At 43.2% G+C, this 25,148-nt stretch overlaps 2 long non-coding RNA genes across 2 annotated transcripts; both read right to left on the reverse strand.

Annotated features, from left to right (window-relative positions):
* Positions 1-9,591: 9,591 nt before the first annotated feature.
* LOC125520542 lies at positions 9,592-10,812 on the reverse strand. The gene is made up of 2 exons (XR_007288727.1): positions 10,010-10,812; positions 9,592-9,916 (listed from the first exon to the last, which is right to left on the reverse strand). It is a non-coding gene; the product is annotated as an uncharacterized LOC125520542 (long non-coding RNA).
* A 2,317-nt stretch (positions 10,813-13,129) lies between these two features.
* On the reverse strand, positions 13,130-15,056 carry LOC125521052. The gene is made up of 3 exons (XR_007288994.1): positions 14,185-15,056; positions 13,546-13,625; positions 13,130-13,447 (listed from the first exon to the last, which is right to left on the reverse strand). It is a non-coding gene; the product is annotated as an uncharacterized LOC125521052 (long non-coding RNA).
* Between the last annotated feature and the right edge of the window lie 10,092 nt (positions 15,057-25,148).

The raw sequence follows: 25,148 nt of genomic DNA on the forward strand, positions 1-25,148 counted from the left end.
GCCAGCTCCTAGTAACCGGAGTGACACCTGCATCCTCCATCTCTTTCTCAGACTTATCCCACTTAGGCATTGCCACCGCGTAGCCACCTGGCCCCAGCTTATGGAACTTATCCTTTTTTTCAGCATTCTTCTTTTTTATTCTCGACCATTCCTTAGCTAATTCTGAATCCTTGAATTTCACAAAATCGTCCTGATGAGCACTTTGCTTCTCTAGTGTTCCCTCGAATACTGGAGTCTTCCTTCCTCCCTTGACGTACTTGTCCCATACACGATTCTTGTGGTTGTTGAATGCAACCACCATCTTCCTAAGAGCAGCGTCCTTGACTTTCTCCACATCTGCATCTGTGAAATGATCTGGTAGGGTGAAATGTTCCATGGGAGTTTCCCAAAGCAGACCTTTTTGTCTGTCATCGAAAAAGTAAGATCTGGAGGTGGCTTTGATGGCTCTCTCCATTCTTGAAGGGAGATCGGGAGTTGGTCCTTCACAAGAACTCCGCACTGACGAATGAACTTGTCCGCAATCTTCTTAGGTGCTAATGGTTCGCCATTGGGTTTGATGGCCTCGATATTGTACTTTACGCCCTCCTTCAACTTTTTGTTCGGGCCTCGTTTCGTCCTGTTGCCTGAAGATTTGCTCGATCCAAATGGCTGAAAGAAGAAAGATTGATTCGTTAATATATCTTCAAGTCATTTAAAACATGTGATGATCACCAGATTCCTACTTATATAAATATATATACCTCGCCGGTCTTTGTTGTTTCAAGATCAACATTTTCTTCGTCGTCATCATAATCATAGTTCATGACTTCATCAATTCGGTCGTCGCGATCGAATATCATATCACCCTCCCCGGTGTTGTTTAGAAATTCGGAGCCGTCATAATCTTCTTCATTATGATCATCATCTGGCCCGCGAGGATGGCGTATGCTATCGAACAGGGCCTGTTCTCCCTCTCTGCTGGTATTGTCCGCCATAGATTTTATTTAACTAATCCAAAAGAAATATAAAACAATTTAGTATTCAAATTACATCGTCTCGAATAATAGATATAATCTCGAATACATCGTCTCGAATAATAGATATAATCTCGAGTACATCGTCTCGAATAATATATAATCTCGAATACATCGTCTCGAATATTATATATCGAAGACATCACTGGCTAGTTAGCTAATAAAGATCGAATACTACAGAAGAATCTAGGACACTCGCGGTTCCTGCGGCGCGGGCGGTGGACACCCAAAGAGAAGGAACCCTCACAGGATCATAGCTCAAGTGAGATCCCTGAAGAACCTGCCAGGTATTGGAGAACCTGCCGCCCTCTAACGCAACCATGTAGCGATGGACGTGCTCGTCCTCCTCCCTGACACGGCGACGTACCACCTCCGGCGGGGCCGGCTCCCTCCGCACCGAAAGTGGCCCACGCGAACGCCACCAAAGGAGATCAGGGTCGATGACGGGACCCGGCGCCGGGTTCCTCATCAAGTGTCGCGCCCCTCCAGGCAGCACCTCCCAGTGCCAGCCCGGCGGAGCCCAGTCCCGGACATGGGTCAGTCGGACGTCGTCGCGGAAGGGTCGATGGCGAGGATGCGGGCCGGGCATCGTCGAGAACAAATACTATGCCCGTAAAAAGTAACATTTTTTTAATGATTGGATTTTGATAACTAAAATTTCTAACATTTCTATATAACACTAATTATGCTATCATTGCATATGTCAAAATTCTATATGCTATTTCATACTAATTAAGCATCTAACACTAAAAACAGAAAAAACAACTTCTATACATCCATTAAAAACAGAAAAACAACATTATATAAAAAAAATCCATACTAACTAAACACTAATTATATCCATCTAACATGCATTCATACATATATACTAGTGAAAAAATAATAATCTAAAAAATCTAAACTAATTAAACATACAAAATACGTATATACTAATATATACATGCATTCATACATATATACGTGTGTGTGTGTGTGTGTTCATCATGCTTGTGTGTGTGTGTATGGGCTCGGGGAGGGGCGGCGCCCATGGTCGCCGCCGGGGGCGAGGGAGAGGGGTTAGAGGGGGAGAGCTCACAGTGGGGCGACGGCGACGGCGAGGCGACGGCCGGGGGAGGCGACGGGCCGGGGTGTGACGCGGGGGCGGCGACGCGGGGACAGCGCGACGGGGATGGGCCGGGGCGGTGACGGAGACGAGGGCGGCGACGGGGACGGGGGCGGGGACGGGGGCGGCGACGGCGTCGATCGATCGGGGCGGGCGGTGCTTCAATGGGGAAACAGAGTGAGAATGAAATTTTTCGAAGTGTTGTATATATAGAAGGCACCTTTAGTACCGATTGGAGCCACCAACCGGTCCTAAAGGCCTGTTTTGGCCAGCCCAAGCGGCGGGAAGCAACCCCCTTTAGTATCGGGTGGTGGCTCCAACCGGTACTAAAGACCCCACCTTTAGTACCGGTTGGTGTCACGACCCGGTACTAAAGGGGGTGCGTTGGCGCAGGTGCGGTGCGGCAAGTTTATTCCCAGCTCGCTAGCCGAGGGGCGTCCGCACTGGTTTATAAGCCCCCGTGCGGTAGCTCTCTCGAGCTCCTCTCCAAAGCAGGCCTACTGGGCCTACATGTTCTGTGCTGCCCTGTGGGCCTACTGGGCCTTTGCGGGCCTGCATCCTGGCCCAACAACACGTTGGGTTTCTAGTCGTATGCAGGCCGCTCTGGCCCAGTAGGCGGGCTTTTTTATTTTCTTTTTTTTGCTTTATTTATTTTTGTTTTATTTATTTTTGAGTTGTTTTTTTTCTGTATTTAGAGTTTCTTTGTGAATATTTTTGCTTTAGGTACAAAAAATTACAAACTTTCTGTTAGTGCCCATAGTTTTCAAATTTGAATAGTTTAAATTTTGAATAGTTTTCAAATTGTGAATAACTTAACTTTAAAAATCAGTAAAGGCATGAAAGAATTTGTTTGCACATAAAATTTCTTCGCGTTTCAAATGCCAAAACACATAACTACCCTAACTATTACAGAGATTCCCTCTTGGGTGTGGAACATAGAAGAAAGTGATCATAGTGAAGCCGATCACATCCCAGGTCTTTGGGTGTGAAACTTTTTCTTCGTGTGTGTCCCTTTGCACCGTAACCATGGAAAATCTTCATCATTTAACGGGATGCTCGGGTCAATATTCACTGTGAATGGAGCAATTTCATCAAACTTTTCATAATCTTCTGACATGTCTGTCTTGTCATCCACTCCCACGATGTTTCTCTTCCCAGAAAGAACTATGTGCCGCTTTGGCTCATCGTACGATGCATTCGCTTCCTTATCTTTTCTTTTTTCTCGGCTTGGTAGACATGTCCTTCACATAGAAAACCTGTGCCACATCATTGGCTAGGATGAATGGTTCGTATGCATACGCAAGATTGTTGAGATCCATTGTTGTCATTCCGTACTACGGGTCTTCCGTTACCCCGCCTCGTGTCATATTGACCCACTTGCACCGAAACAAAGGGACCTTCAAACCACGTCGATAGTCAAGTTCCCATATGTCCTGTATATAACCATAATATGTTTCATTTCCCGTCTTGGTTTCTGCATCAAAGCGGACACCACTGTTTTGGTTGGTGCTCTTCTTATCTTGGGCGATCGTGTAAAATGTATTACCATTTATCTCGTACCCTTTGAAAGTCATTATATTCGAAGATGGTAATTGGGACAGCAAGTACAGGTCATCTTCAATAGAGGCGTCATGCATGATACGTGTCTGCAACCAGCTGGCGAAACTCCTGGTTTGTTCACATGTAATCCAGTCATTAGACCGCTCCGGGTGTTTGGAGCGTAGCAAATTCTTGTGTTCATCCATATACGGAGCCACCAAGGCGGAATTATGTAGAACTGTGTAGTGTGCTTCAGTGAGAGAATGTCCGTCCATACATATTATTTGTTCCTCTCCTAGCGTGCCTTTTCCATCCAGTCTGCCCTTATGCCGCGATTCAGGAACACCAATCGGCTTAAGGTCAGGAATAAAGTCAATACAAAACTCAATGACCTCCTCATTTTCATGGCCCTTGGAGATGATTCCTTCTGGCCTAGCACGGTTATGAACATATTTCTTTAAGACTCCCATGAACCTCTCAAAGGGGAACATATTGTGTAGAAATATAGGACCCAAAACGTTAATCTCTTCGCATAGGTGAACTAGGACGTGTGTCATGATGTTGAAGAAGGATGGTGGGAAGACCAACTCGAAACTGACAAGGCATTGCACCAAATCATTCTCTAACCTTGGTATGATTTCTGGATCGATTACCTTCTGAGAGATTGCATTGAGAAATGCACATAGCTTCACAATGGCTAATCGAACGTTTTCCGATAGAAGCCCCCTCAATGCAACTGGAAGCAGTTGCGTCATAATCACGTGGCAGTCATGAGACTTTAGGTTCTGGAACTTTTTCTCTGCCATGTTTATTATTCCCTTTATATTCGACGAGAAGCCAGACGGTACCTTAATACTGAGCAAGCATTCAAAGAAGATTTCCTTCTCTTCTTTGGTAAGAGCGTAGCTTGCATGACCCTGATGTATGCCGTCTTTTCCGTGCATACGTTGCTGGTCCTCCCGTGCCTCAGGTGTATCTTTTGTTTTCCCATACACGCCCAAGAAGCCAAGCAGGGTCACACAAAGATTCTTCGTCACGTACATCACGTCGATTGCAGAGCGGACCTCTAGGTCTTTCCAATAGGGCAGGTCCCAAAATATAGATTTCTTCTTCCACATGGGTGCGCGTCCGTCAGCGTCATTCGGAACAGGTTGTCCACCTAGACCCTTTCCAAAGACCACCTTCAAATCCTTGACCATATCATGTACATCAGCACCAGTACGGTGGCGAGGCTTCGTCCGGTGATCCGCCTCACCTTTGAAATGCTTGCCTTTCTTTCTTACGGGATGCCTGCTCGGAAGAAATCGACGATGTCCCAGGTACACATTCTTCTTATAATTAGCCAAATATATACTATCGGTATCGTCCAAACAATGCCTGCATGCGCGGTATCCCTTGTTTGTCTGTCCTGAAAGGTTACTGAGAGCAGGCCAATCATTGATGGTCACGAACAGCAACGCCTTTAGGTCAAATTCTTCCCCCATGTGCTCATCCCACACACGTACACCTGTTCCATTCCACAGTTGTAAGAGTTCTTCAACTAATGGTCTTAGGTACACATCAATGTCGTTGCCAGGTTGCTTAGGGCCTTGGATGAGCACTGGCATCATAATGAACTTCCGCTTCATGCACAACCAAGGAGGAAGGTTATACAAACATAGAGTCACAGGCCATGTGCTATGGTTGCTGCTCTGCTCCCCAAAAGGATTAATGTCATCTGCGCTTAGACCAAACCATACGTTCCTTGCGTCATCTGCAAACTCCTTCCCGTACTTTCTTTCGATTTTTCTCCACTGCGACCCGTTAGCGGGTACTCTCAACTTTCCGTCTTTCTTACGGTCTTCTCTATGCCATCGCATCGCCTTGGCATGCTCTTTGTTTTGGAACAAACGTTTCAACCGTCGTATTATAGGAGCAAACCACATCACCTTGGCAGGAATCTTCTTCCTGGGGTGCTCGCCCTCGACATCACCAGGGTCATCGCGGCTGATCTTATAGCGCAATGCACCACATACCGGGCAAGTGTTCAAATCCTCGTACTCACCGCGGTAGAGGATGCAATCATTAGGGCATGCATGTATCTTCTGCACCTCTAACCCTAGAGGGCAGACAGCCTTCTTTGCTTCGTACGTACTCTCAGGTAATTCGTTGTCCTTTGGAAGCATATTTTTATCATTACCAGCAACTTTCCAAATCCCTTGTCAGATACACCATTCTCTGCCTTCCATTGCAGCAATTCCAGTGTGGTACCCAGCTTTTTCTTGTCACCTACGCAATTCGGGTACAACATTTTTTTGTGATCCTCTAACATGCGCTGCAACTTCTTCTTCTCCAAATCACTTGCGCAGTTTCTCTTTGCATCGGCAATGGCCCGACCTAGATCACCAACGGGCTCATCTGATGCCTCTTCTTCAGCTTCTTCCCGCATTGCCGGCTCAGCTTCTTCCCGCATTACCGGCTCAGCTTCTTCCCCCATTGTTGTATCATCGTATTCAGGGAACCCATGGCCAAGATAGCTGTCGTCGTCCTCTTCTTCTTCATTGTCTTCCATCATAACCCCTCTTTCTCCGTGCTTGGTCCAAACATTATAGTGGGGCACAAAACCGGACTTAAACAAGTGGACGTGAATGGTTCTTGACTTAGAGTAATTTTGACCATTCTTACAGACAGCACATGGACAAGGCATAAAACCATCCGCCCGCTTGTTTGCCTCAGCCGCAAGCAGAAAAGTTTGCACGCCATTAATGAACTCGGGAGAGCATCGGTCATCGTACATCCATTGTCAGCTCATCTTCAATACACAGCACCAAAAACACCAAATTAATACAAGTTCATACATAAAGTTCATACAACACTTAAATGCAACAAACAAATAACTCTCTAGCTAAAGCATTTAAATGCAACAACAAATGCGATCAAGATCGCAACTAAGGTAACAATTGATCCAGCAGCATAACGATACCAAGCCTCACTATCAATGGCATATTTTCTAATCTTTCTAATCTTCAAGCACATTTTCTCCATCTTGATCTTGTGATCATCGACGACATCGGCAACATGCAACTCCAATTCCATCTTCTCCCCCTCAATTCTTTTCAATTTTTCTTTCAAATACTCGTTTTCTCTTTCAACTAAATTTAACCTCTCGACAATAGGGTCGGTTGGAATTTCCGGTTCACATACCTCCTAGATAAAAATATCTATGTCAACTTGATGGGCATAATTTGTCATAAATACGAAATGCAACAAATAGTTTTTAAAGAGAATATACCACATCTGAATCATATAAAGGACGAGGGCCGACGGGGACGGATATCAAAACCATGGGACTATGTATAACAAACAACGTACGGGTAAGATAATTATACGAGTAACTATATATCCAAATCACACAAACAACAATTTTTTATATAAAATTTCATGAACAAGAGGCTCACCACAAGGTGGTGCGGGCGATCGACGGTGGTTACGACGAAGATTTAGAAGGCACTAAGTAAACCACACCTACATATGCAAACTAAGTGTTATTTTGACCTCAATATGCATATAAATCAAATACTACCACATATAATTCCTCCCAAATTACTAAAACCCACAATTAATCACTATATAAACCAATGCAAGAGCTAATCTAGCAATGAGAGATGAAAGGACAAAGTTGCTAACCTTTGTGATCATTTGAATGGATGGGGGCCTGCAAATCTTGACAAATTTGGGGCAAATTTTTTGATGAACTCGAGAGGAAGAAGGGAAGAACAGAGGAGAGGGAGAGGGAAAGGGGGAAGAACAGAGTGCTGGTGGACGAAGGGTTTATATAGGATGACCTGTAGTACCGGTTCGTGCCACGAACCGGTACTAAAGGTGTTGGAGGGGCCCCACTCTGACTACATCCTGCAACCACTTTCATTAGTACCGGTTCGTGGCACGAACCGGTACTAAAGAGCTCCTCCCGCCTAGCCATTGGAACCGGCACTAATGGACACATTAGTGCCGGTTCTGTTACAAACCGGGACTAATGTGTCTCACATTTGACCCTTTTTCTACTAGTGTATATTCGGAATAGATCCCTACATTACATTCATGAATTGGAGCTAGTTCTGTGTCACCCTGTGTTATGACTGTTACATGATGAACCGCATCCGGCATAATTATCCATCACTGATCCAATGCCTACGAGCTTTCCATATACTGGTCTTCGCTTATTTACTTTCCCGTTGCTATTGTTACAATCACTACAAAACACCAAAAATATTACTTTTGCTTTCATTACTCTTTTGTTACCGTTACCACTACTATCATACTACTTTGCTACTAAATACTTTGCTGCAGATATTAAGTTATCCAGGTGTGGCTGAATTGACAACTCAGTTGCTAATACTTGAGAATATTTTTTGGCTCCCCTTGTGTCGAATCAATAAATTTGGGTTGAATACTCTACCCTCGAAAGCTGTTGCGATCCCCTACACTTGTGGGTTATCAATGGGTCAGAGGACCGACAAGACCCGGAGGCCCAGAAGGCCGGCTTACGTTATGGAATAAGGAATAATCTCCTACAAAGGAAGCAATACTAGGACTCCACTTGTAATAGAATAATCCTAATCCTACTAGGACTAGTCATGTAACCCGCCCCTCCAACTTATATAAGGAGGTCCAGGGCACCCCAAGGGGGACAAGTTGTACAAGTTAGGTTTAGACAGATAAGTCAATAGCTCTCGAGATAGAGCACCCTTGTAATCATGATCATCATCATCAATATCAATGAAGCAGGATGTAGGCTTTTACCGCCACCGTGAGGGGCTGAACCTGGGCAAAACCTCGCGTCTCTCGTCTCACTCAACCCCTCTCAAGCTACCACATAGATGCGTTGGCCTCGCGACTAAGTCCTGACACTAAGGACATCTACCGTGACAATTCCACGACAGTAGTAGTCACTAGCCAGTGTTTGAATGTTGTATATATCGTTGTTTCGAACTACTTATTGTCTCGAACTGCTAGTGGGTTAAATGAGGGCATCACCATTCTCCAGTGTTCAGAGTATATCTCCTTTTTTCAAGTAATTTGAGCTTAGTGTCTTCTCGATGATGTACACTTGTTTGGGCCAGTGAGGTGTCATTGAATATGGGCCGAGTAGTAACGCAATGCCAAACAGGTCATTTATGACTCTCAGGCCGGGCTCTCAAAAGATACTCAAAAAAAGGCCGGGCTCTCAAAAAAAGGAAGAATTGGGACTCTTAAGCCGACATGTGGGCGCCACCGGTGTTTTCGTGCACTTGCACGCCGAGAGCATATTGGCGTGTGTTCAAAATTCATGCTACCTTTTGATCCCCAATCTCCCGCCCCTCCTCGACCTCTGGAATCTCGATTCCTACTTCAGTTCCCCCAAATCCCCCTCCTGTACTCCCTGTACTCAAGTGCACTATCATGTCGCTGCTACCTCTTGAGCACTGCGTTGGATTTCCCCAAAGAGGAGACACTACAAGAAATGTGTTAATACGTGACGGTACTAATCTGTCATGGATCAGCGGAAAACTGTCATGGGTGCCCATGCATGACGGATTTGAAATTTGTCATGTATATCGCGTCATAATTTGATATCATATCGTCCTTGATGGTTCTTGACCGTCACGGATCTGCCTCGGGCATGCTTAACTGACATGCTTCTAACGACGTTAACATGTTTGCCACGTCATCATTTGACATGGATCTAACATGGCAGCCCATGTAGAAATCAGCCCAGTTAAAATTTGGCCCACCAATTTCGATTATATCCAGGAGTGACGGCCCATATAGCAATCAACCCAATTAAAACTTTGGCCCATTAAACTGTGGTCGGTCCAAGGCCCACTAATTCACTACAAGGCGGTCATGTCTCAACAAAAAACTCACCTCTAATCTCATCTCTTTCTCTTGGTCCATGGAAATTTTAATCCAACATGATTGTCAGAAAAAATACATGCTCATTTCATTAAATTAAACAAAGGTTACATAAACAAACCGGAAAATACACATCTACAGGAGCAAAAAATCCCGAAAAACTTAAAATTACGAACATCTCGTGGAGAAAACTAAGCTAATCTACAGCTCCTCAGGCGCCGGGGCGCTCGCCATATGTTAACTTTGGTTAATTCCAGTGTCTATATGGCCACCAATTCGGCCGTGCTCGCCAAAGTCATCGGAGAGAGACCCCATTTTTGCAACCATCTTGCCTCGAACCATGCTCCTGGAAGGCACTCTGTCTCCACCGACGAAGACTCCATAGAGCCTGTATTACCTGCATGTTGAGAAGCCCCAAGAACGTCTCGAAAAAACAAAAATGAACGGATGGAAAAGTCAAAAGCAACAGGCGGAGGTAGACCTGGTGGCCTGGTGGGACTACGGCTCACAGCCTGCCAAGGATCCCGCCGGTCCGATGCGGTGGAACTCCACCAGGCGCGTCGTCAGGTGGAGGCTGAAGCGGGACCTTGAGCGCGCCCATAGTCATCACGCCCAGCCCATCCAGCTTGTGCACGCCCACGAGGGACCTTGTCGCTCCGTGCAGCAAGATGGGCACCATCCGCAGCAACGGCACCGGCGCCGCGAGCACTAGGTCCGCCTTCAGCGGCGTCCTCGGCTGCGAGACGAGGCTAACGTCGCCGAGGCAGACGGCCGTTGCGGGATGCAAAGGGGAAGATGGTCGTGGATAAAGAGGTTGCAGCGGCAGCTAACGCGGCCGATGCGGGATGCAGAGAGGAAGATGGCCATGGACGGCGAGGTTGCGGTGGCTGCCGGCCTTTTTCTTGGTGCAGTGGCAGCGGCCATGGATGGGGAGGGCGGAGGTTTGGAGGATCTGGAAGAGGCCGACTGAGATCCACTTCCTCCCAGGTGGAAGAAAAGTGGTCGTCTCGTGGGTGGATCGAAGGAAACACAAGAAAGAGGGGAGGTTTCGCTGCCGTTGGATACGGGAGGATCGGACGGTGGCTGCCTGCGATCCGTGGGAGGGTTGGAACAACCAATCAGAACGCAGGATTTGCCTCATGCCAGATACACTCCTTGTGAACCTTTAGTGGGCTTTTGTGTGATTCAGACCAGCGGAGTGAAGCCGGCCTTGATTTTATTTTTATTTTTATTAACAAATTAAGGTACCCTTGTAAAGTAACTTGCAACAAAAATTATCCTATATGTACCACAATACAATATTTACATGTAATATACTACTGATATGATATTCTATAGTTTTTTAATGTTTTTATCTGATTTAATATTTCTATACTTTAAATGGATTTACACATTACTATTAAAAATAAATCCATTCTGAACCACATGTAGCTGAAATAAGGTTTAAATTTCAAAAATAACTATATGTAAAGATGTATATTTTCATTTTAGCTTATGTCCTATAGATAGATGAAAATATAGACTATTTGTTAGGGATAATTCGAACTTGTATTTGCAAGCTATCGAAAAAAAGATCATAATATCTAAAATTGGTTAGAAATTTATGAAAACTAGTATGGGGCCCTATCCATACCTCATGTGTTTGTGTTAAAATTTTAGGTAACTTCAAAAAATGCGGACTATAGATTGCTCTGTAAGGCATACACATTTTCGGAAGCTTAGAAACCGAACTATATTTTGGCCGAAAGGGCATGCAAGTGTAGTTGCACACGAGGTGGACAACAAACTAAAAAAAGCATGAGGGCTTATTTTCATTTGGATCTGGAATATTCTTCTTGGCATGCCTAAATAAATGTATAATAGGCCAATATTTTTTATGTTCTCATTAACATAGACTTGCATAAGGCCTAAACATAGACTTGCTAGCAAAAATATGATTTTTCAAACCAATTTTCTAAACATTTATTATGGGTTCAAGCAATTTTTCTCGCGTTCCTTTTCTATCGGTTTCCTTTTTATTTTCCAAGTTCATATCTATATTTGTTCTTGATTTTATTTTTCCCCATTTGAAAAAATAAATATTATAAATTTACCAGTACCACAATAATACTTTAATAGAGTATTAGTGCATTTGAAAAAATGGTGAACATGTTTTTGGGAAATGTCTCATACGTATTAAAAAATTATCGATGTGTTTTCGAAAAATGTTCGCCATGCATTAATAAAAATGACAGCGTGTATTTTTTATAAAATATCCAATGTGTTTTTAGGAAATGTTAGACGTGTAATACTTGTGCATGCTTTTGGTCCTGAATGAATATACATATATTTACACAACAATTTTTAATACACATTGAATAGTTTTTATTCATGTACAGTTTAGGAAAATTTCATGTTTGGCACTTCAAGGTACACAATAATGAAAATAAATAAATATTTTAAATACACAATATTTGCAATTTTTATATGAGAAAAATTAAATTTAAAAATAAGCACAAAGTTGGAAAGTAAAATAGGAAAAAGATAGGAAATCCACCAGGAATATCGGGCAAGTCTTTTTTTATTAAAATATGTAAACAACATAGTTGGGCTGGCCCAGTTATGTGCCCTGTCCGAGACGTACGTGGATTGTGCTAATCTCTACTCCTAATGTCTCAGTTGGTAGGTCGCGTTCCAGGTTTTATTTTCGTCCCACCTAACTCGGTCTATTTTGGTACTTCTTTGGTACTACTTCCCACCTCCCTCCCAACCGCGGAAAACCAAAAAAAAACCCCGCGATGGAGTCCCGCACCCGCACAACCTCCCATTCTTATCATCTGAGATGAACGCAAAAAAAAACTGAAAAACCGCTGGCCACAGACCGTCGAAGATTAACCAGTGAAAAAAACGGCATTGGTCTCGAACGAGTACTCCTGCCCTCGAGCGAGGTCTCGTGTGGATCTTGCGAGTGCCCTCCTTCGCCCGCCGCCGCCCATCGGTCCTTGCCATCCCTCCATTGCTCCGGCGCTGGTCCGCGGCACAACTCCCCGCTGAGCGCTTCGAGGATCTGGCGCGGATCAAAACCGCCGGTATCCATTGCACCGGCGCGGATCCCCTTCTGGACCTGACGCTGGACAGGTCCAGGACGTGGCGCCAGCTTCAACGGCGTACAAGATCCGCCCTCCAGGTATCACATATCTGAAATTTACATCCAGATCTGGAACTTACATCCATACACAAAGACAATGGTATGAACCTACATAGCAGATCTGAAATTTACATGATTTCGTATACACAGTCATCACATACACACTGCCAGCACATACACACAGACATATCTGGAATTTACATCCATACACAAATACAATGGTATGAACCTACATAGCAGACGTGAAATTTACATGATTTCATATACACAGCCATCACATACACACTGCCAGGACATGCACACAGACATATCTGAAATTTACATACATACACAAAGACAATGGTATGAAACTCACAATATACAAATCAATAACAGAATAGATGCAAGCCAAAACTACTTCTGAGTAGCAAACCAGTGAACAACTATAAACCGTAGAACTTAGGGAACCACAGCCAAAAAAAATGTGACTGCGTGTAAAAATAAAAGAAATATTTCTTTGCAGGTAGGACGTGCCAGAGTTCTTCAAAACATTTGATGCAGAAGATTTAGTGCAAAGGAGAATGATATATATTTCACTCTCAAAAATATAACCAAAGGTTATCCCAGAATCAAAAGCTCCCACTTGTTGTGGGGTCCTGGGAAAGGGAATTATTAGGTTCTTACCCAACATTTCCCTTGTTTGATTTTTTAAGGATACTGACTCAAACCCTGGACTTCCAGGATACAAGTGGAGATACTGCCATTCTCTTGAGAAACAAGCCCAATAATAAGGGTTTGGTTCTAAAAGTAATCCTGGACTTCCAGGACACAGATGGAGATAATTTGTTTGTTAATGATAGCTCAACGAGAAATTAAAAAATGATAATCAAATTAACGGTATAAATACGAACCTAGCGTTCCGTATCATGTGCTCTGGTACGGGTCCCAAAACCCTCTCCATCATTGCTATGTGTTCCAGGTTCTCATGTGTCTGAAACAATGTCTCCCCCTATAAACTTTAGGGTTAGGACCATATATCAAGGTGAAAGAGGAAAGACAGGCATCACAAGCAATCTAACCGAGCATAGCTCAACGAGGATGCAACCAACACTCCAAATATCACATGGCAAACTCCAGCCTAAGCCTGCGAAAGGAATATTCCGTAACATCAGAACTCAGGATTCCACTCTTGGAGTAGAAACATTAGCCACTGCTACAGCAGTTGGTCTAACACCAAGGAAAAAGGAGAAAAGATGAGTTTTTATTCAACAAAGAAAGAATAGAGTTCAGTATAATCAATATTTATCGGTAGTTCAGCGGGGTAGAATAAGAGGATCATTGTGCAGGTTTCAGCTTGACATGTATAAAACGCACTGTACAATTTAGACCAATAAATACCCAACTGTAGTAACCACTAACGGGCACTCTACATGTGCCTTTTGCTGAATGTGTTCTATGTTTAGATTAAAGTTCAAGATCTGCTTAAAGTTCAAGATAGAATAAAGTCGAGGAACTCAATGATTGATTGTTGATGCTTTGAATTAAAGTACCTTCTTATTCATGCCTTCAAGTTCGCCATATCTCTTGCGTTCATGTTGCATCCATTATATCCATCTGATCATCTCCCAGGCCTCAAAAACACCAGAGCCAGCGGTCATTTCATTTGCGAATGGGTAATGCAAGAAGCAAAGCCGGTGAACATGAACAAGAAGACGGCATAGCTACAGGTGGTGTTCACTGTACTATGAATACTTGCTTTTCTGCTAATTACGCTTCTTGCATAATGTGTTGCAGATCAGACGAGCGTAAAACATGCTAAAGAATACAACGCAAACTTGATACCCGTTGATGAACAAGTAGATGCTATTCGCGCGATTGAACCAGGTATATAAACTGTGAAAATACTGTGATGTGATGCCTGACGTGCAAGTCTAACAATGACTTGTACCATGCTTAATGTCTTGCAGCACCTACGAGCGTGACAAAAATGAAAGATGGTAATCCAAACATCATATCCATAGCTGCAGATGTTGATCCTTTTTACACGACGGAGACAGGTACATGATTGATTGCGTGCATACCAGACAAATATTGAAGTTGTATTCATGCTTACTATACTCTACAGAAGGACCGGAAAGGGTAAGGCCTGGGTACCATGATGATGGTCAAACATTAACACCTACGGCTAGCCTAACACTCCATCATGCCATTCATAACATGCAGCTACGAGATAATTCTCAAGGTATCCATAGGCATGATATCCACCTTCCCAACCGTCGTTTTATTTGTTTTCTTATTTGTATTTATACATGCAGACGACACTGCTTCCGAACATCATGAAACTCTATCATTAAATAATGAATGCAAAAAATACGCGGATAATGCAAGGGCGGAGTACAATGCAAGGAAACGTGCAGCTTATCGGATTAAACGAAATGAGGATATTGTCAGCTTACAAAATGAGAATCAGCCAGTAGTTGCAAAATCTGGTAAGCTTGATGGACACTCTTAGTTTGATGTGCATACGTATGTTGCGTAGTAGGTAATATTGTGCTTATATCCCGGGTAACAGAATATATGATGCACAATAATTTGCCACTTATTAGATCATAGGGATCTTATCAACGCTCGTAGGCGGGCTGCTTATCGCAACAAGTTGTCAGATGTTTTGGGTAACCAACAAGTCATTGGGAAGTCTGCCCGTCGCCAGTCTCTATGTGATATCACAAATGTTCTCAAAGATAGGGAGAGAACTAAACCTAATGTCCAAGATGAAAATGCACTTGCCCTTCAATCATCAGGTAAGCTTAAAGAGTATTATCCATGATATTCGGTATGTCAAAACCATTTAGCTGACATGTGTTTGGACAACTTTTGTTCACCAGACAACCCAGCTAACTCTAACTATACAGCATTCTCGCATGATGCGTCAACGTTTTCTATTACAACTACGGGCCTTTCTGGTCTCGTTAATGAGAATGAAAGTCAAGGTGATCATATTTTGAGTACTCATTGAATAAATTGCTCACATTTTTCTGTTATATTCTCTAATTTCTCTAATATTTGTGTTTCCCCCTAATGACATCAGATGCAGTAGCAAACCAGTATTACACCCAAGAAACAGAGGATAGAACGGAGGCAGAACGCAAGAGAGACCATAGAAACGCACTGAGAAGGGCCTCCTATCGGCGGAAAAAGCTACCTAATGTCCTAGATGAAATTGCAAAGACCCTTGTGTTAACAGGTATGGTTCAAAATGTTTTTAACATTATAGTTGGTATCGTCTTAACCAATTAGCATAATTTTGTTTGGTCAAATCTGGTTCACCAGACAACCCAACCAACTCGGAGTCATTTCCAAGTTCAAATACGGTGTCATCTGGAATCATCTGTGACACCGAGCATCAAGGTGATCATAATGTTCCTAATCATCCACCAATTTCGTGGGCGTATCTGTTTTATTCTCTAATATTTGGGAATGTAATCTTGTAAGACACCCAAGAAGCAGAGCATAAAACGGAAGAAGAACGCAAGAGAGACCATAGAAACGCCCTGAGGAGGGCTTCCTATCGGCGGAAGAAACAATCTACCGTACAAGTTGAACATGCACACAACCTGCATTTATTAGGTATGCTATTAATGATTTAGTCATTATGTTAAGACCGGATTTTATCAATAAGCAATAATATGTCTGGACAACTTTTGTATGCAAGGAAACCACACTAGCTCTAACTATACATCATTCCCGAATGATGCGTCGGCATTTCCTGATTCAACGGAGGTCTCGACTGGGATCGTTAATGACATAGAGCTACAAGGTATTGTAATTTTGTTCTACTATAACAGAAATTGCTTCCATCTTAGTTCCATGATTTTTTATTTTCGGTAATGTTTGTAATGGCTCCAGACGGGATCTTGAATGACATACAAGAAACAAATGAAAGAACTGAAGAAGAAGAACGCAAGAGAGACCATAGAAACGCCCTAAGGCGAGCTGCTTATTGGAGGAACAAGGATAAGCGTATCCAGGATCAAAACAAACATGCATCTGCTACTTCAGGTATGCGTGTACGTTTAATATCCGTTTCTATGGCAGTCCCTGCTATTCTATATGTGACTCCTCCAAATCCGATAAATCAAAATTAACTAAATAAGAATTGAACTTATTTTTGATCCAGACGACCAAAATAGCCCTAGCATTACAGAATTAACGAAAGAGGGAGCAACATGTCCCCCTTCAACTTTACACGCGTCTGTCATTCAGGACACTGTTCTAGCTAGGAGGCAGACTAACAATGAGCGGAAACGTAATTTAACAAACGATCAAAGGGAGGCGAAAAACGCAAGGAGCAGAGCATGCCATCAGAAGAGAAGTGACGAATTAACGTTCGAGGTCAAAGAAATAATGAACGAAAAAAGACGCGAGAGGAGCGTGCAACGCCGCAAAAGCATGTCGGCGAATGAGAAGGGGGAGTCAAGTGCACAGAGGAAGGCCAATTATGACCGAAGGAAAAAAACACCGTGCAAAGAATGCATCGCAATCCCCCTTACAGACCTAGCAAACTCAGACTCCGAATGTCTCACATGCCCAAGCCGCGCATCACCCGTCTCCCAGGCCGCAAAAGATGATTCATCTGATGACGATCCGGGGACGAATATGCCGACATACTCTGCCGGTGCCACTGGTAAGAATTTGCGAATGTCAGTTTCTTAAGCTCATTCTCAGCATGTCGTTCTAACATGATTGTGTCCGTTGTCACTATCTGTATGACGACAATGCAGAGGACATCTATGTTTTCCAAAGCGGCACCATGCGTCATGAGCAGGAAGCACATGAATTGATTGATGAGGAGTACTACATGTTTTGCAACGAAGGTATTGCAAACCCTGCACTATTGACACTTTGGAGCTCTATTGTTGTCTCATTTATTTGTTGTCAGTGAATTGTACGTGATTTTGCAACAAATCCCCATAGGGTCCGATAATGACATATTGGATGATGAGGAGGAAGCGAGCAAGTCTACCGATAAACTTAGCGAGATTGATCCATTTGACACTGTCTACTCAAACATTCCAGACAGCACTCACGTCCTGAAACTCGATGAAAATTGCAAACACTGTATGGCCAGGAAGTTTGAATCTGAGACTGACGGCTTCTGCTGTCGCAATGGCCAGATCCAGCTTAAGCAACAAGAACCAATCCCAGAGCTAAAGAGGCTATGGTCCAGCATGGATGCAGATTCGAGACATTTTCGGGAGAACATACGGTTCTTCAACGGGCATTTCGCCTTCACCACCCTTGGCGTCAGCCTTGATGAAAACTACACAAACATGAGGTCTGGGGTGTACACATTCCGAGCTCACGGCACCATCTACCACAATGTCCATTCGTTCGGGCCTAGCTCGCGTCCAGAACATCTGCAGTTGTACTTCTATGACGACGACCCTAACCTAGATCATCGTAAGGCGGCCACCAAGCAATTAGACCAAGATGTCGTGAAGAGGTTAGTAGACATACTCAAACAAAACCCATACTCCCAGCAATTTAGGAGTTTGGGTGCACACAAAGACAACCTCGATGATTATAGGATAGACCTAAACACCGATAAGAGGCTGGACCAAAGAAGGTATAATAGACCGGTGTCCTCTGAGGTCGCTGCAATTTGGGTTGAGGGCACTGACCTAGCAAAAAGGTTTGACCGCAAGATAACACTCTGTGGTAACAACGACGAAAGGCATAGTATTCGTGTGACCTCAGGGGCATACGACCCGTTGTCTTATCCATTATTCTATCCAATGGGGGAGCTAGGTTGGCATCCGAAGCTACCCAAACGTAATGTTGATTGGGATGTTGTCCAAAATCCTCGTTTGTCTCATGATGATGAGGATGATGCAGGTATGTCGTTTTGTGTCCCACTTTGTTAAAAATATCTTGTTGTGTTTAAAGATAATGCTCACGCGATCTAAATCAAACGTGTGCAGAGGGGAATAGCAGGTTATGCGTCTCCGTTAGAGACTACTACTGTTACATGCTGCAAACAAGGCCTGCAATCTTCAATCCAATTCTCTGTGGAGCACGCCTACTGCAGCAATGGGCGGTTGACATGTACATTAAGATTGAGAGCTGTCGGTTGAGGTGGTACAGGAAGAACCAGACGCAGATCCGTGCCGATCTGTATAAAGGAGTTGTTGATGCAATAACATCCGGGGAGACCCGAGCAAGCGCTGTTGGGAAGAGAATAGTTCTCCCTGGAACTTTCCCTGGTGGCGACCGCGACATGAAGAAGAGACATATGGATGCCATGGCAATTGTCCATACATACGGGAAGCCTGACATCTTCTTGACCATGACTTGCAACCCTAAATGGGAAGAGATAACAAATGAGTTGCTTCCCGGACAGACGGTGCAAGACCGACCTGATATTGTGGCTCGCGTGTTCTATGGCAAACTAGAGGCTATGAAAGATTTGTTGCTCAAGAAGATGGTCCTGGGTGTTGTTGTTGCTTATGTTTACGTAGTCGAGTTCCAGAAGAGAGGCCTCCCCCACGCACATTTTTTGTTGATCATGGATTCAAATTATAAGCTTCTTGTCCCAGAGCAGTATGACCGACTCATTTCCGCAGAGCTCCCAGACAAGCAGAAGTATCCGGAATTGTATGCAATGGTGGTAAAACATATGATGCACGGACCATGCGGTGCTCTCAACCCGAAGAATGTTTGCATGCAAGATAATGAATGCAAGTGCAGATACCCGCGGCCGTTCAATGAAAACACGATACAAGGCAAGGACTCATACCCAGTTTATCGTCGTAGAGATGATGGTAGATGCGCTAAGGTTCGAGGGAAAATGTTGGACAACCGATGGGTTGTGCCATATAACCCTTACCTTCTGCGGATGTTTAATTGCCACATCAACGTCGAGGTCTGCTCTAGCATAAAGGCTGTAAAATACATTTATAAGTACATTTATAAGGGCCATGATAAGGCTTCTTTCAGCATTGACCAGCCAGACGCTGATGGTAACATTGATGAGATCAAGAGATACGTTGACGCAAGATGGGTCACCCCTCCGGAGGCTATGTGGAGGATATTTGGTTTCCCACTGTGTGCCAATTACCCGCCTGTCTTGCAGTTGCCTCTTCATCTCCCGAATATGCACAGGGTTGCATTCAATGCACAGGCTGACTTGAAGAATGTTGTATCCTCCGAGAATGCTTCAAAATCCATGTTAACGGAATATTTCAAGGCAAATGAAAAACACCCTTGGGCAAGGCATATATTGTACAAGGATTTCCCCGGAAGCTTCACGTGGGAGAAGAAGAAGAAGTTCTGGAAGAAGCGGGTGGAGCGTTTTCAGATAGGTCGTATCGTGTCTGCCAATCCTGCCGAGGGGGAGCGATACTACCTTTGTGTGTTGTTGAACCATGTTACGGGGAAAACATCATTTGAGGACTTGCTCACCGTCAATGGCGTTGTATGTGGGAGCTTTAGAGAGGCCGGTGAAAGGTTGGGACTCATCGAGGCAGATAACACGCTCGACGACTGTCTTACTGAGGCGGAGCTGTGGGCTATGCCATGTTCTCTTAGTGGGCTCTTTGCAACAATATTGGTGCACTGCGAGCCAGGCGACGTGGCGCGGTTTATGGGATAGACACCTCGAGCCTATGTCTGATGACTTCCGTCGGACACGCACGTCCCCGAACGAGGTGGAGCAGATGGTGTTGCTTGACATTAGGGGTATGTTGCAGTCTATGGGTAAAGACATTATTGATTTCGCTCTTCCAACGATCGATGATGCATTTGACCCAACCGAGGGCGAGGCCAGAGAGATCATCGAGGAATCAACTGTTGAGTTTGACGGAAGTGACACTAAATTGTCATCTTCCCTGAATTTTGAGCAAAGGGCTGCATACGACGAAATACTAGCGTCTGTTGAACATGGTGATGGGGGTATATTCTTTGTTGATGGTCCTGGAGGTACGGGGAAGACCTTCCTCTACAGGGCGATGCTCGCCAAGGTGAGGCGCAAGGGCAAGATTGCTATCGCTACCGCGACGACGGGTGTCGCTGCTTCTATCATGCCTGGCGGCAGGACTGCCCACTCAAGGTTCAAAATCCCACTGAGTTGCGATGATGGAGCGTCGTGCAACTTCACCAAGCAGAGTGGGACCGCCAAGCTGCTAAGGGTGGCCTCATTGATACTATGGGACGAGGCCAGCATGACTAAGCGACAAGCGGCTGAGGCATTAGACAATAGTATGCGCGACATCATGGGAATACGCGACCGACCCTTTGGAGGAAAGACAGTTGTTTTTGGCGGGGACTTTAGGCAGGTGCTTCCGGTCGTCAGAAGGGGGTCACGGGGCCAGATAATTGATGCAAGCCTCCGAAGTTCTCATCTATGGAAGAGTATGCGGCAGCTTCGGCTCATCACCAACATGAGGGCTGGTAATGACACTTGGTTTGCAGATTACTTGCTCAGGGTCGGTAATGGCACTGAGGAAGCCGACGACCAAGGCAACATAATACTCCCTGATGATATTTGTCTGCCATCAACAGGTGAGGTTGACGACCTGGAGAAGCTGATTGACCACGTGTTTCCAAGTCTAGATGACAACATGGCAGATTCAAGTTACATGACATCTCGCGCAATCCTTTCCACGACAAATGACAACGTCGACAAGATAAACATCCGCTTGATAGAGCATTTCCAAGGAGATGAAGTAATCTACCATAGCTTTGACAGTGCGGAGGACGACCCATATGGCTACTACGCTCCTGAGTTTCTAAATGGATTGACTCCCAATGGTCTTCCTCCGCATGCACTCAAACTAAAGCTGAACTGCCCTGTGATACTTCTAAGGAACATTGATCCAGCTAATGGTCTGTGTAACGGGACTAGGCTTGTTGTTAGATGTTTTGAGATGAACACCATTGATGTAGAAATCGTGATTGGACAACACGCTGGTAGGAGGGTCTTCTTTCCTCGAATACCTCTATGCCCATCTGACAACGACATGTTTCCTTTCAAGTTTAAGAGGAAGCAATTTCCTATAAGGCTTAGCTTTGCTATGACGATTAACAAGGCTCAAGGGCAGACCATCCCCATTGTTGGTGTGTATCTACCTAATCCAGTGTTCTCTCATGGTCAACTCTATGTTGCTTTGTCTCGAGCCACCGCGAAGAGAAACATTAAAATACTTATTCAGAAGGAGAAGCCAAAGGATAAGGCCAACAAGCAACATAACAACCCGAAGAAGCGTAAAAGACCGACCGTTTCCTTGCTGACTTCAATGAAGAACATCGTCTACAAGGAAGTACTTACAGGATGAAGTTAGGTCGTATAAGACCTGGTGGAATTATATATGCAATTTACTCTTCCGATGGTCAAGAATTGCTGTAATGCGGTTGTATGACATATTTTTTTCATTTGGTATCTCGGTTGTTAGAGGTATACACCAATAAGTTAAAGTAATAAATCCATTTCAATAAATTTATACTGTGTTATGTGTAATCTGATTTTGTACATGACACACAGCGTACTGTGTTATGTGTAAGACTAGAATCAAAAATAATGATTGGCTTCATGAAGATCTGCATAATGTTTAATTAATATTTAACCTTTATCACTGTTATTTGCTTTCCACTATCGCAATTTTTCTTGCAATGTATATGTCACACAGCGTACCATGTTATTTGTAATTTGATATTCCGAAATAATGTTTGGCTTCATATAGAGCCGCTACCTGTTACATTTACTTTGTACAGTTTGATTAAAACCTGTAGCATGCATGTGATGTCATCATTTAGCATGCAGATTATATTTGATACATTGAATTTCAGTGTGTGATAAATTTATTTACATACTCATTAAATGGCTAAAATCTTACATGTTGGCCTACTGCCTTGAGCTTTATGAGTGTGTATGACTGTAATATATCCTTTGTTCAACCCAGTTTTAAATGGTGTACATTTTTCATGTACAGCTATAGCTATGAAGGTCTCTTTTTATTTAGTTCCCTAATTCTTGCTTATTTTTTGATGTTCTCATCCCTCTTTGAACAAGGAGATGTAAGTAAATGTTACAGCTGGCACAAACTTGAATGAAATGTTGATGCATTCAACGTAGACTTGGAAATGTTACAGCTGGCACAAACAGTATTCAACGTGGTTCTAATAAAATCGCGTGTATAAGTAAATGTTACAGCTGGCACCATCATCGTTGTTATATCTTTTCTACTATCGCAATGTTTATGGCAGTGTACATGTCACCCACCGTAGTATTTCATGTGTAATATGTGATTCAGATATAATGATTGGCCTGAAAAATACCTGGAACATGCAATGAAACTTTTGTTTTACGGCAAGTGATCATGTCCATTGTTATTATTTTGATATTTTGATAATATGGTTGAATGTAAATTTATTGGCGTCCTTATTATCCCTGTATGTATCTGATAGGTCAGAAGTATAGGATTACGACTGGTCTTAATTATAAGACCAACACACGCAGAACGGAAGTTTGTGCAGCTTTTCAAGATATATTTTCCATATGTACATCTAATAAATAATAAAATGGTAGCCTGTGTTCTTGCAAATATGTTCAAATGCCCGTGCGACTTTGGAAAAAAGATTGATTACTTTTACTTTCATGCGTCTAAACTAATTATTTATCAGTTCAGTTCAAGTTTCATTTTTATTTTTTGCATTGGTTCATGTACCTTCATTAGTTTACTGCGGATCTGAAAGAGTTCTAACCTAAAAAATTGTACAAGGCTGCATTAAACGATTGGTTCAGAGAGCAAGCATCGTTCTGCAGTATCTTAAGGACGCTTGTTGGGCTGAGGGTGGTCGACTTATAGGTTGCACCCAGCCAAGACGATTGTCTGTGCAGGTATCAACTGTTTAAATGTTCATCAAAATGTGTATCCTTCTCTAGATGCCATGTAATACTAGGTTTCTCTTTTTACCTTCTGACATGAGCATGCACCAGATTATTCTTTTGGGTACGTCCCTAGCAACTAGCATGGCGAGTAAGGATCTTAGCTAATTATCTAGAGCAAGCTTCTGTGTTACTTATGGATATGCTGGTGCAACATGAATCAAACCCGGGCAACATGAATCTAAGAAATAAATTATTAGAGATAGATAACTCCTAAAAGATAAGCTTGGAGGACTTTTGCAGAGCTCCCAGCCACGGAGATTTATCCAGCTTCCACTTTGTTACCTAGCCGTTTGTGATGACAGGGTTGCCATGTGGTAGTGGCCATAGTGCCCAAAAGTGTGTCTGTAACAGGAGACTTCATCCTGCAAAATTATTCATGTGCTTCGGCAGTGATTTCTAACATTCTATACGGAGCAGTCATCTGATAGAACCCTGTCTGTACTAATTAGAAGATGGTAGCTGAACTTTTGTTTACTGCATTGGTATTAGAAGTATCTGTGTACACAAGTGCACAATTTGTCTTAGATATAAAAATATATGAACGCTTTGCATGCATCATTTTGTTGCCAATCGTCACATTATGAAGTGTTCGCTAATGTCTTGGAGGTTTAATAATATGTGATATTCAATAAAAAAAACTATTTAACAGTGTCGTCATATTTCGGAGCCATATACCGTGAAGTTCTGAACTATATATTTGACTAATATATATTTGATGACCAAACTGTCAATAGTGGACTTCAAATGGTAACCTGTCTACTCTCATTTGAGCTACACGTATGAATCTCTTTCAGTGTAGGTTCAAATTTTTTTATATACAGTGCAGCGCAAAAAGGAAAATACGTTTACCTTGACAGATGCTATCGCATGCTATCATGCATTATGACATTCCAAATATAATATAATTTATTTTGTACATGGAATCAAGGACTGCCGTATGCCCGTGCGTTCTGTTTCTTTCTACACACGGAAACAACAATACTTCAAGTGGCGCGGGCTTTTTGATCGTGGTGAGGAGGACAAAAACGGAAGAAGAAAAAACGTTGTGTTTCTTTATATTTCTCGAAGGCCCGTGTTTGACGTATATTTGGGAAATAAATTAATTGTTTCTTACTATATATCTGGAGGCAAAGTTTGGAAAGCAGACAAAAATTAGGAAATATATAATCCGGCGTTGATACATCTGCCGGGTGGAGCATGAAACCAAAATAATTTTATTCCATGTTTTCGTATAGTTTTTGTTATGGGATATTGTAATTACGGAAGGATATGGGTCACCTTCCGAGTACATGCCCATGATTCCTCCCGGCCAAGATATGTCAATTAGAACTATAAATATCCTTAAAGTCATTTCCTTCCAAAACGTTATAGTGTCCAATCTCCCGGTCCGGCCTTTCATACATTCAATGTGTTTCCCAGTGTGGCCATTAATATTCCCTTAATCGGATTTGTTTATAAGGAAAGTTAAATTATGGATCTTCCGAAAGGGAAAGGGAGACATATATAATAGATATATAATCCGGCGTATAATTATTTGCCCAGTGGAATATGGAAGAAAAATATATGCTT

The sequence above is a fragment of the Triticum urartu genome, chromosome 7 (assembly GCF_003073215.2).
Source record: "Triticum urartu cultivar G1812 chromosome 7, Tu2.1, whole genome shotgun sequence".
Lineage (NCBI taxonomy): Eukaryota > Viridiplantae > Streptophyta > Magnoliopsida > Poales > Poaceae > Triticum > Triticum urartu.